Source organism: Heterodontus francisci, unplaced genomic scaffold, assembly GCF_036365525.1.
Source record: "Heterodontus francisci isolate sHetFra1 unplaced genomic scaffold, sHetFra1.hap1 HAP1_SCAFFOLD_773, whole genome shotgun sequence".
Lineage (NCBI taxonomy): Eukaryota > Metazoa > Chordata > Chondrichthyes > Heterodontiformes > Heterodontidae > Heterodontus > Heterodontus francisci.
Window position 1 is genome coordinate 343,928 of NW_027140180.1, and position 12,177 is coordinate 356,104.

The following is a 12,177-nucleotide window of genomic DNA, read 5'->3' on the forward strand; positions in this document are numbered from 1 at the left end:
AGGTTTATACTATTAAGGTTAATTGACCTGTTAAGTTGACAAACTAGAAATTTCATTTGTGGCCACAATGAACTTTCAAGTTTATTATGTCAAGGTTTGGAGGAGTCTTCAGTTCCGGACATAAGACTCGTTCATATAAAATTGGCAGTTTTGATTTTTAAATATTTATTGCAGTGAATTGGAATTTGGAATCATCTTTGTTATAAAAAAATCCTGGCATTTGAGATCTCTTACAAAAGATGCTAAAAGTTTGGAAACAATTGCAGTTTACTCTAAAATGCTGTCTTTCCTGATGGAGATGCTTCCCTTTGAAGTAGATAAAGTTACTAATGGTTTTGTTGTTAGCACCTCAGCCTCACAGCTCCAGCGGCCTGGGTTCAATTCTGGGTACTGCCTGTGTGGAGTTTGCAAGTTCTCCCTGTGTCTGCATGGGATTTCGCCGGGTACTCCGGTTTCCTCCCACCACCAAAAGACTTGCAGGTTAATAGGTAAATTGGCCATTATAAATTGCCCCTAGTATAGGTAGGTGATAGGGGAATAGAGGGACAGATGGGGATAGAACATAGAACATAGAACAGTACAGCACAGTACAGGCCCTTCAGCCCACGATGTTGTGCCGAACCTTTAACCTACTCTAAGATCAAACTACCTACCTACCCTTCATTCTACTATCATCCATGTACCTATCCAAGAGTCGCTTAAATGTCCCTAATGTATCTGCTTCTACTACCACCGCTGGCAGCGCATTCCACGCACCCACCACTCTCTGTGTAAAGAACCTACCTCTGACATCTCCCCGAAACCTTCCTCCAATCACCTTACAATTATGCCCCCTGGTGATAGCCCTTTCCACCCTGGGAAAAAGTCTCTGACTATCCACTCTATCTATGCCTCTCATCATCTTGTACCCCTCTATCAAGTCACCTCTCATCCTTCTTCGCTCCAATGAGAAAAGCCCGAGCTCCCTCAATCTTTCTTCATAAGACATGCCCTCCAGTCCAGGCAGCATCCTGGTAAATCTCTTCTGCACCCTCTCTAAAGCTTCCACATCCTTCCTACAATGAGGCGACCAGAACTGAACACAATATTCCAAGTGTGGTCTAACCAGGGCCTTATAGAGCTGCAGCATAACCTCGCGGCTCTTAAACTCAATCCCCCTGTTAATGAAAGCCAACACACCATACACCTTCTTAACAACCCTATCAACTTGGGTGGCAACTTTGAGTGATCTATGGACATGGACCCCAAGATCCCTCTGTTCCTCCACACTACCAAGAACCCTGTCTTTAAGCCTGTATTCTGCATTCAAATTCGACCTTCCAAAATGAATCACTTCACATTTTTCCAGGTTGAACTCCATCTGCCACTTCTCAGCCCAGCTCTGCATCCTGTCAATGTCCCGTTGCAACCTACAACAGCCTTCCACACTATCCACAACTCCAGCAATCTTCATGTCATTGGCAAACTTGCTAACCCAGCCTTCCACTTCCTCATCCAAGTCATTTATAAAAATCACAAAGAGCAGAGGTCCCAGAACAGACCCCTGCGGAACACCACTGGTCACCAAGCTCCATGCTGAATACTTTCCATCTACTACCACCCTCTGACTTCTATGGGCCAGCCAATTTTGTATCCAGACATTCCAGATGTGTTAGGAATATAGGATTAGTATAAATGGGTGGTTGATGGTCGGCACAGACTCGGTGGGTCGAAGGGCCTGTTTCAGCGCTGTATCGCTAAATTAAAAAAAATAAAAAACCCTAAGGATACCAAAAGGATTGGAAAAAAACTGTTTAAAATGGAGAGTAGTTCTTTTCCATCAGAAAAAAAAGGTTACGTAAGGTGACGCAGCTGAGAAGGTTTTGCTCTGTCCCCATTGGAAAAAACAAACCACGTTGCAGCTTTTGCTTTTCCATTTAATCCACCACACAATTTTTGCATTGCTGAGAGTAAAAATTTATATAGATTGCACATTATTAAATCTTAAATTTCTAAATTGACATATATAATTGACAAATTAACCCATTGGGCTCTGGGGCAGAGCCACAATGGATTCTTTCTGTTTTTTTAAAGCAGGTGTTGGTAGGTTCCAAGGCCACATGAGAACTGATGTCACAGCAAGAGAGTGCAGCATTGGGAGGATACTCGTACTCACCAGGCTTAGAGACCACTAAACTTCTCCTTGGTGCCTGGCAGTTTGACATAATTGGAAAAGGGGGCCAGTCTTCCCATCCCGAGTTAAATTAGGCACAACAGAATTGGCGTAGTCAGCAGGATTAATGCCATGGAAGAAATTAAACAGAGTTTAAGAAGGTATTTTGAAAAATACGAAACTAACATTCGAGTTTTACCTGAGGACTTGCAACGGATCAAGAAACAGTTAGCTAAACTCACCAGACATTTGTCAAAGTCATTCAGAAAGCCAAGGGAACCGGGCGAAAGATTGAAATGATTAGAGTAACACACTGGTGGGATGATATTTTGAATTGGGATACCAACATGCAGATACATCCATGGATAAGAATTGTTTCGCACATTGTGATTATTGGTATGATTGTGATTTTGATGTATCAAATGTATAATCTGATTATGTTTAAACGTTGGAAAGTTGAAATGGAAAGGAAGTTGGAAATGGATTGGTATGTGCGAAAACGGGAACGTATGATAGATATAAACAAATGTATCTCGACATGGACTTGAATATCTGCTGTCGCGATATGGGGTATGATCAGGGCTCCTTTATGATCTAATTCGCTAATGGATCAAAGCGGGGACTGTAGCCGGATGGCTAACAGCTAAAACTGTGCAAGGCATGAAGGGAAAAGTTGCCAGCTTTACACAAGGACAAGGAGCTGTGAATTAGCTGAAGTAATTGTTTTCCAGCCTGTTAGGCAGTGTGTGGTAAGACATTTTCGATGAGACTGTCAGATGCTGTGGTGGTAAGGTTACAGGTAAGAAGGAAGGCCAGCAGATGCATGTTGTTTTGGAGCTAAGCAGACAGATGACTCCAGGCCCTGAGTCTACATGACGAAGAACATTCTCGATGCTGAGAGAAACTGGATAAAAAGGGGAGGCCTGAAGCCCCAAAAGGAAGAAGACCAATAGGACCATCGCAAAGGGGAACCAGGTCAGGATTCAGTGAAGAGAACCCATTGGAGGGAGACTGATCACCTTGCCTCACAACGGGCAGTATTTAAGTCCAAGCCCTGGGTCTTGTGATTTATTTGTAACAAGTAACAAGTAGTTTAACAAGTGAAGTAACGAGTAGCTAAGTGATTTAAGAATCAATAAACGTGTTTATACAAAATATCTCGTAGAGGTTTCTTTTGTCCGCCATGTCAGTTGACACCCTGGTTTGAGGGTCAACAATATTAGATTCTGAGGGGTCTTGACAGGGTGGATGTGGAAAGGATGTTTCCCCTTGTGGGAGAATCTAGTACCAGGGATCACTGTTTAAAACTAAGGTGTCGCCCATTTAAGACAGAGATGAGGAGAATTTTTTTCTTTCAGAGGATCTTGAGTCTTTGGAATTCTCTTCCTCAAAAGACAGTGGAAGCAGAGTCTTTGAACATTTTTAAGGCAGAGGTAGATAGATTCTTGATAAGCAAGAGGGTGAAAGGTTATAAGAGTAGGCGGGAATGTGGAGTTGAGGTTACAATCAGATCAGTCATGATCTTGTTGAATGGTAGAGCAGACTCGAGGGGCTGAGTGGCCTACTCCTGCTCCTAATTCATGTGTTCGTATGTAGCATCTTTAAAATGCCCCAGGGTACTTCACAGGAGCATGAGAAAGCAACATTTGACACCGAACCACATAAGGAGATATTAGAACAAATGACAAAAACCATGGTAAAAGAGGTCAGTTTTAATGAGTGTGTTAGAGGAGGAAAGCGAGATAAGAGAGGCGGAGAGGTTTAGGAAGGTAATTCTAGAGATTAGTGCCCAGGCAGCTGAACGTGCAGCCGTCAATGGTGTAGTGATTAAAATCGGGGATGATGAAAAGACCAGAATTAGAACAGCACAGATATCTCGGAGGTTGTGGGGCTGGAGGAAATTACAGAGAAAGGAAGGGGTGAGGCCATGTCAGGATTTGAAAACAAAGATGAGAAGTTTAAAGTCAAGGCATTGCTTAACTGGGAGCCAATGTAGGTCAGCGAGCACAGGGGAGAATGATGAAAGGGATTTGGTGGCAGTAGGTTAATGGTTGACAGAGTTTTGGATGGCAGTAGAATATGGAAGGTTAGCCAGCAGTGTAATAGTCAAGTCTAGATGGAACAAAGTCCAGACAAAACAAAGACGCACACACACACAATGGTTGCCCGGGAGACAGTAGTGCCAGCATTTAATAAAAACAGAAAATGTTGGAAATACTCAGCGGGTCTGGAAGCATTTCTAAAAAGAGAAACAGAATTAACATTTCAGGTCGATGAATCTTCAACAGAACAGGCATTAGTGCCAAACTTTATGTTGGTTTGACTGCCAATTCTCCACTGGCTGCTCCAAGGATTTTCTGTACAATGTCAATGAAAGGCAAACAAACTTTGACCCCTGGCTGACCACACAAGTCAGGCCTATTGATATTCACTGCTCGAATTAGGATCAGAGAGCTAACCCAGAACCAAGAAATGGTTGTAAAAAGGCAGCTCGGATTTACAGCTTGAATTGAGATACTAATCAAGCTGGGAAATGCGAGGAAAGTGCCGTGGATTCCTCCACTCCCTCATTCTCTGGTGTGATTTCCAGGACAGCCTTTCCATGTCTGGTGGATGCCGATAAATGAGTCAGTAATGAAAGTTGTGGTTACATCTTGGAGGTTAAATTGGATAACAGCTGAAAATAGGCACAAGGTTTGAGATGTACGATTAACGCACGCCCATTCAGTGTAACGAAGGCAGTGTGCCAACTTTCTGCTGCCTGCTCATTATCATGATTACTGTGTTCACTTAGTGCTCCCGAGTCTGTTTATTGGCTACGTGCATCAGCAGAGGCCCAATATTGTGAGTGCTTAGCACTTTGCAAATCCAGCCTGCTCTACTTAAAGGGAAGGTGCATTATGGCTGAGACAGATGCTGGAATTCATTCTACAAGTGACTCTGTTCTGGGAAAGAGTAAAGAATGGTTAACCATAGGAGAGCACAAGCACACAGCTTTTCAGAGGCTGTACTGGGGTTCTTGGTGGAATGGAGGAGGGATGTCCTGTATCCTCAGAGGGAACAGGAGGCCCTCCAGACACACAATGGGAAGGCAGTGGGAACAGATAACTGCAGAGCTCAATGCCAGAGGTGCAGCCCCTAGGACCTGGATGCAGTTCTGGGAGAAGTTTAATAATCTTGCACAAGTGGTCAAGGTCAGTGAATGCATCTTTAAATATCCTACCAACTGCACCACTAACCTCAGCCACTGCTCAGTTCTCCCATTGCTCAGCTCCCAACAATCTCTATCAATCAGGACAAATAATTAACATTCATAAGCTTCATCTCACCCTCACACACTTAACACTGCTGCAAGCCTCAAACCCACAGCTTGCATACACTGGCAGCTGTTCAACCATGACAACCTCATTACCCAAACAGATTGTACAACACGCACTGACACACTTCTCTCTCTCTTGTGGGAGAAGGTGATGCACAACCAGAGGCACCAAGGCAGCAGGAACTAACCAGAGGGGGCAGGGCAGACCTGCATGTTCTAACCCCCATGCAGGAGACAGTGCTGGTCATTTATGGGAATGACCATTATTGAGGCTGTAGCCACCAGCAGGGCTGAAATGATCAATGATGAGGGTATCCACAGACTGAATCCTCCTTCTCACATCCCACTTCTCCCTCATCCCACACTCTCTTCTGACTGAGAAGCTGCTGATGGTGTAAACATAAACTTCTTATTCTCCGCTCTCTGCTCACCATAACCCAACCCTTGGCCCTTTGTCCTTTCAGTTACCCAAGGACTGTGAGCGGCCCAGGCAGTGGTGGAAGTGAAAGAAGACAGTGAAGCTGAAGACACAATGTCACTTGATTTCACTGTCACACCCACGAGCTCAGATACTGACCCTGCGCGTAATTTAGAGGACAGGAGAGAGGCGGGATCAGTATGTGGTGAGACGCTGAGCACGTGCACTGCAGTCAGGGCAGGGGGAAAGCATAGTGCAGCTCACTAGCTCTGCTGTAGAGAACTCAGATGAGGACATGGATGGGCCAGGCTATGGAAGAAGCTGATGGGTGTAAATACCCAAATGCTTGGTATACTGGGAAGCTTGTGTTCAACATCAAGGAGCATGGAGGAGTTCAGCACCAACTTGGCACAGGGCTTTGCACAGAACTTGGAGCCCATCTTTCCAAAATGGAAAGGGTAACTACCTCCAACAGCACACCAGTGGAACCAGCAATAATGCAGCTTCTGATGGTCATGTCTCAGCTTTCAATGCAGCACAAACAGAATCCACCCAATGTCTGAGTGCTACAGTGGATGCTTAGTCTGCTGACATGCAATCAGTTTGTTGACATGAAGCTCAGACTGTTGCTTTCATGGCTCTAGATATCAGTGTGCAATGGGTTTCCAGGGTGCCACAGCACTCCAGCAATCTGCTCTCCAACTAGGATTGTAGAGGCACCGCCCTGGGTCAGTGGCAGTGTATCCATGGAGCATGAAGCTGCTGTCCTCCCACCCCTGCCACTCCACCAGTGCCCTTGCTGTTGCCTGTCAGCCAGACCAGACTACTGCAGCCCAAGCCCAGATGGTGCAGTTTGAAGCCAAGTCTTGTAGGGTCAGAGCTGCTGGAGGTCATCCTGCAAGGCCATCTGCAGCCTCCTCAATAAAAGGTCAGCAGCCTTCCACCAGTCATACTGCAGCCACTGGGGAAACACCTTGTAGGACCAATAGGGCAGGCAAAGGTACATGCAAGAGGCACTAAGGGAATGCACAAAGGTGATTATTTTAACTTTGTATGTAATATAGCATAATTTAATTGATAAATTTAGATTGGAATTTTGTATAGCCTTTTATTTCTGCATTTTGGGAAAGAGGACGATATGATGGTGTTATGAGTGTTTCTATTTTTTGTTAAAATTTGAGAAATTATATTTCAAAACTGAAAAGGGATTCCATAGATACTGGAATTTTTTTTTTAAAGGTTACTGGAAGGTTTGAATTGTAAAGAGTTACTGAAAGGCACCAGTTTTCAAATAAAATCCCAATTACTTTCCGCCAAAAAGCCTTCCCCCCAAAAAACTGTCTCTGAATATCCACTCCCCTGAAAAAATCTTCCAGCAAATAACCCCTCCCCCAAAAACCCCCAACCCCGATAAAACCCTTCCACAAATAAGCCCTCGCAGAATAAACCTCACCTGAATAAACCCCTCCCTGAATAAAACCTCCCCCGAATAAAGCCCTCGAATAAACCCTTTCTGAATAAACCCCTCCGAATAAACCCCCCAAATAAACCCCTCCCTGAATAAACCCCTCGAATAAACCCTTTCTGAATAAACCCCCCTGAATAAACCCCTCCCTGAATAAAACCCTGAAAAAGCCCTTTCCGAACAAACCTTCTCCAAATAAAACTGCCTGAAAAAACCCTCTGCGAATAAAACCCCCCGGATAAACCATCTCTAAATAAAACCCCCCGAATAAACCCTCTCCGAATAAACCCTCACCGAATAAAACCTCCCCCGAATAAACACCCCCCCCCGAATAAACCCTCCCCGAATAAACCCTTCCCGAATAAACCCTCCCCCGAATAAACACCCCCCCGAATAAACCCTCCTCCAAATAAACCTTCTCTGAATAATCCCTCCCCCAAATAAACCCTCACCAAATGAATTATCTCCCAAATAAAGCCCCCTCCTGAATAAACCCTCCTCCGAGTAAACCCCCGAATAAACCCACTCCGAATAAACCCTCCCCCAAAACCCCCCCCGAAAAAACGCTCCCCCGAATACACCCCTCCTCTGAATAAACTCGCTCCGAATAAATCCCTCCTCCAAATAAACTCTCTCCTCCGATAAACCCTCCCCGAATAAAACATCCCCGAAATTACCCTCCCCGAATCAACCCTCTCCATGTAAACCCACTCTGAGTAAACACTCTTTTCTGATAAACTATCTCCGAATAAACCCTCTCCGAAAAAACGCTCTCAGCATAAACCCCTCCTCCAAAAAAACCCTCTCCGAATAAACCCCTCCTCCGAATAAACCCTCTATGAATAAACTCCTCCTCCAAATAAACCCTTCCCCGCAATAACCTTCTGCAAAATAAACCATCTCCAAATAAACCCCCCTCCGAATAAACATTTGCCGAATAAAACCTCTCAGAATAGACCCTCCCCAAATAAATGCTCTCCGAATGTACCCCTCCCCAAATAAACACTCTCCACATAAAGTCCTCCTCCGAATAAACCCTCCCCCGAATAAACCCTTTCCGAATAAACCTTCTCCGAATTAACCCCTCTTCTAAATAAACCCTCTCCCAAATAAACCCTCTCCCAAACAAACCCTCTCCCAAACAAACCCTCTCCGAATAAAACCCTCTCCGAATAAAACCCTCTCCGAATGAACCCTCTCCGAATGAACCCTCTCCGAATAAACCCTCTCCGAATAAAACCCTTTCCGAATAAAACCCTCTCCGAATAAAACCCTCTCCGAATAAAACCCTCTCCGAATAAAACCCTCTCCGAATGAACCCTCTCCGAATAAACCCTCTCCGAATAAAACCCTTTCCGAATAAAACCCTCTCCGAATAAAACCCTCTCCGAGTAAAATCCTCTCCGAATGAACCCTCTCCGAATAAAACCCTCTCCGAATAAACGGTCTCCAAATAAACCCTCTCCGAATAAAACCCTCTCCGAATAAACTCTCTCCGAATAAACCCTCCTGAAATAACCCCTCCTCTGAATAAACCCGCTCCAAGTAAACTATTCCCTGAATAATCCATCCCCAAATTAACCCCCCTTAAATAAACCCCCTCCCGAATAAACCATCTCCGAATATACCCTCCCCAAATAAACCATCTCTGAATAAATCCTCCCTGAAAAAATGGTCCCCGAATAAACCCTCTCCGAATCAAACCCTCTCCGAATGAACCCTCTCCGAATCAAACCCTCCCCGAATGAACCCTCTCCGAATCAAACCCTCTCCGAATCAAACCCTCTCCGAATCAAACCCTCTCCGAATCAAACCCTCTCCGAATCAAACCCTCTCCGAATGAACCCTCTCCCAATCAAACCCTCTCCGAATGAACCATCTCCGAATCAAACCCTCTCCGAATCAAACCCTCTCCGAATGAACCCTCTCCCAATCAAACCCTCTCCGAATCAAACCCTCTCCGAATCAAACCCTCTCCGAATGAACCCTCTCCGAATCAAACCCTCTCCGAATGAACCCTCTCCCAATCAAACCCTCTCCGAATCAAACCCTCTCCGAATCAAACCCTCTCCGAATCAAACCCTCTCCGAATGAACCCTCTCCGAATCAAACCCTCTCCGAATGAACCCTCTCCGAATAAACCCTCTCCGAATGAACGCTCTCCGAATCAAACCCTCTCTGAATCAAACCCTCTCCGAATCAAACCCTCTCCGAATGAACCCTCTCCCAATCAAACCCTCTCCGAATCAAACCCTCTCCGAATCAAACCCTCTCCGAATCAAACCCTCTCCGAATGAACCCTCTCCGAATCAAACCCTCTCCGAATGAACCCTCTCCGAATAAACCCTCTCCGAATGAACGCTCTCCGAATCAAACCCTCTCTGAATCAAACCCTGTCCGAATCAAACCCTCTCCGAATGAACCCTCTCCGAATCAAACCCTCTCCGAATCAAACCCTCTCCGAATGAACCCTCTCCCAATCAAACCCTCTCTGAATCAAACCCTGTCCGAATCAAACCCTCTCCGAATGAACCCTCTCCGAATCAAACCCTCTCCGAATCAAACCCTCTCCGAATCAAACCCTCTCCGAATCAAACCCTCTCCGAATCAAACCCTCTCCGAATGAACCCTCTCCGAATCAAACCCTCTCCGAATGAACCCTCTCCGAATAAACCCTCTCCGAATGAACGCTCTCCGAATCAAACCCTCTCTGAATCAAACCCTGTCCGAATCAAACCCTCTCCGAATGAACGCTCTCCGAATCAAACCCTCTCCAAATAGACCCTCCCTGAATAAATGCTCTCCGAATGAACCCCTCCCCAAATAAACCCACCCCTGAATAAACCTCTCCGAATAAATTCTCTCTGAATTAACCCCTCCTCCGAATAAGCCCTTTCAAATAAACCATCTCCGAATTAATCCCTCTCCGAATAAACCCCTCCTCTGAATAAACCCTCTCCAAATAAACCCTCTCCGAATAAACACTCTCCGAATAAACACTCTCCGAATGAACCCTCTCCGAATGAACCTTCTCCGAAAGAACCCTCTTTGAATATACCCTCTCCGAATAAAACCCTCTCCGAATAAACGGTCTCCAAATAAACACTCTCCGAATCAAACCCTCTCCGAATGAACCCTCTCCGAATCAAACCCTCTCCGAATCAAACCCTCTCCGAATCAAACCCTCTCCGAATAAACCCTCCGAATGAACGCTCTCCGAATCAAACCCTCTCCGAATAAACCCTCTCCGAATGAACCCTCTCCGAATCAAACCCTCTCCGAATAAACCCTCTCCGAATCAAACCCTCTCCGAATGAACGCTCTCCGAATCAAACCCTCTCCAAATAGACCCTCCCTGAATAAATGCTCTCCGAATGAACCCCTCCCCAAATAAACCCACCCCTGAATAAACCTCTCCGAATAAATTCTCTCTGAATTAACCCCTCCTCCGAATAAGCCCTTTCAAATAAACCATCTCCGAATTAATCCCTCTCCGAATAAACCCCTCCTCTGAATAAACCCTCTCCAAATAAACCCTCTCCGAATAAACACTCTCCGAATAAACACTCTCCGAATGAACCCTCTCCGAATGAACCTTCTCCGAAAGAACCCTCTTTGAATATACCCTCTCCGAATAAAACCCTCTCCGAATAAACGGTCTCCAAATAAACCCTCCGCAAATAAACCCTCCCCGAATAAACCCTCTCCGAATAAACCCTCTCCCAATAAACCCTCTCCGATTAAAACCTCTCAGAATAAACCCTCTCCCAATAAACCCTCTCCCAATAAACCCTCTCTGAATGAACCCACTCCGATTGAACCCTCTCCGATTGAACCCTCTCCGAATGAACACTTTCCGAATAAACCCTCTCCGAATAAACACTCCCCGAATAAACACTCCCCGAATAAACGCTCTCGATATAAACCCTCTCCGAATAAACCCTCCTTGGAATAAACCCTTTCCGAATAAACCCTCCTCCGTATAAACTCTCTCCAAATAAAACCTCTCCAAATAAACACTCTCCGAATAAACCTTCTCCAAATGAACCCTCTCCGAATGAACCCTCTCCGAATGGAACCTCTCCGAATAAACCCTCTCCGGTAAACCCTTTCCGAATAAAACCCTCTCCGAATAAACGGTCTCCAAATAAAAGCTCCGCAAATAAACCCTCCCCGAATAAACCCTCCCCGAATAAACCCTCTCCGAATAAACCCTCTCCCAATTAACCCTCTTCCAACTAACCCTCTCCGTTTAAATCCTCTCTGAATAAACCCTCTCCGAATAAACCCTCTCCCAATTAACCCTCTCTGATTAAATCCTCTCCGAATAAACCCTCTCCGAATTAACCCTCTTCCAATTAACCCTCACTGATTAAACCCTCTCCGAATAAACCCTCTCCCAATTAACCCTCTTCCAATTAACCCTCACTGAATAAATCCTCTCCGAATAAACCCTCTCCCAATAAACCCTCTCCCAATAAACCCTCTCCGATTGAACCCTTTCCCATTGAACCCTCTCCGAAAGAACACTCTCCGAATGAACCCTCTCTGAATGAACACTCTCCGAATGAACACTCCCTGAATAAACACTCCCTGAATAAACACTCCCCGAATAAACCCTCTCCGAATAAACCCTCTCCGAATAACCCCTCTCCGAATAAACTCTCTCTGAATAAACCCTCTCCGAATAACCCCTCTCCGAATAACCCCTCTCCGAATAAACTCTCACTGAATAAACACTCTCCACATAAACCCTCACCGAATAAACCCTCCTCGGAATAAACCCTCTCCGAATAAAACCTCCTTGGAATAAACCCTCTCTG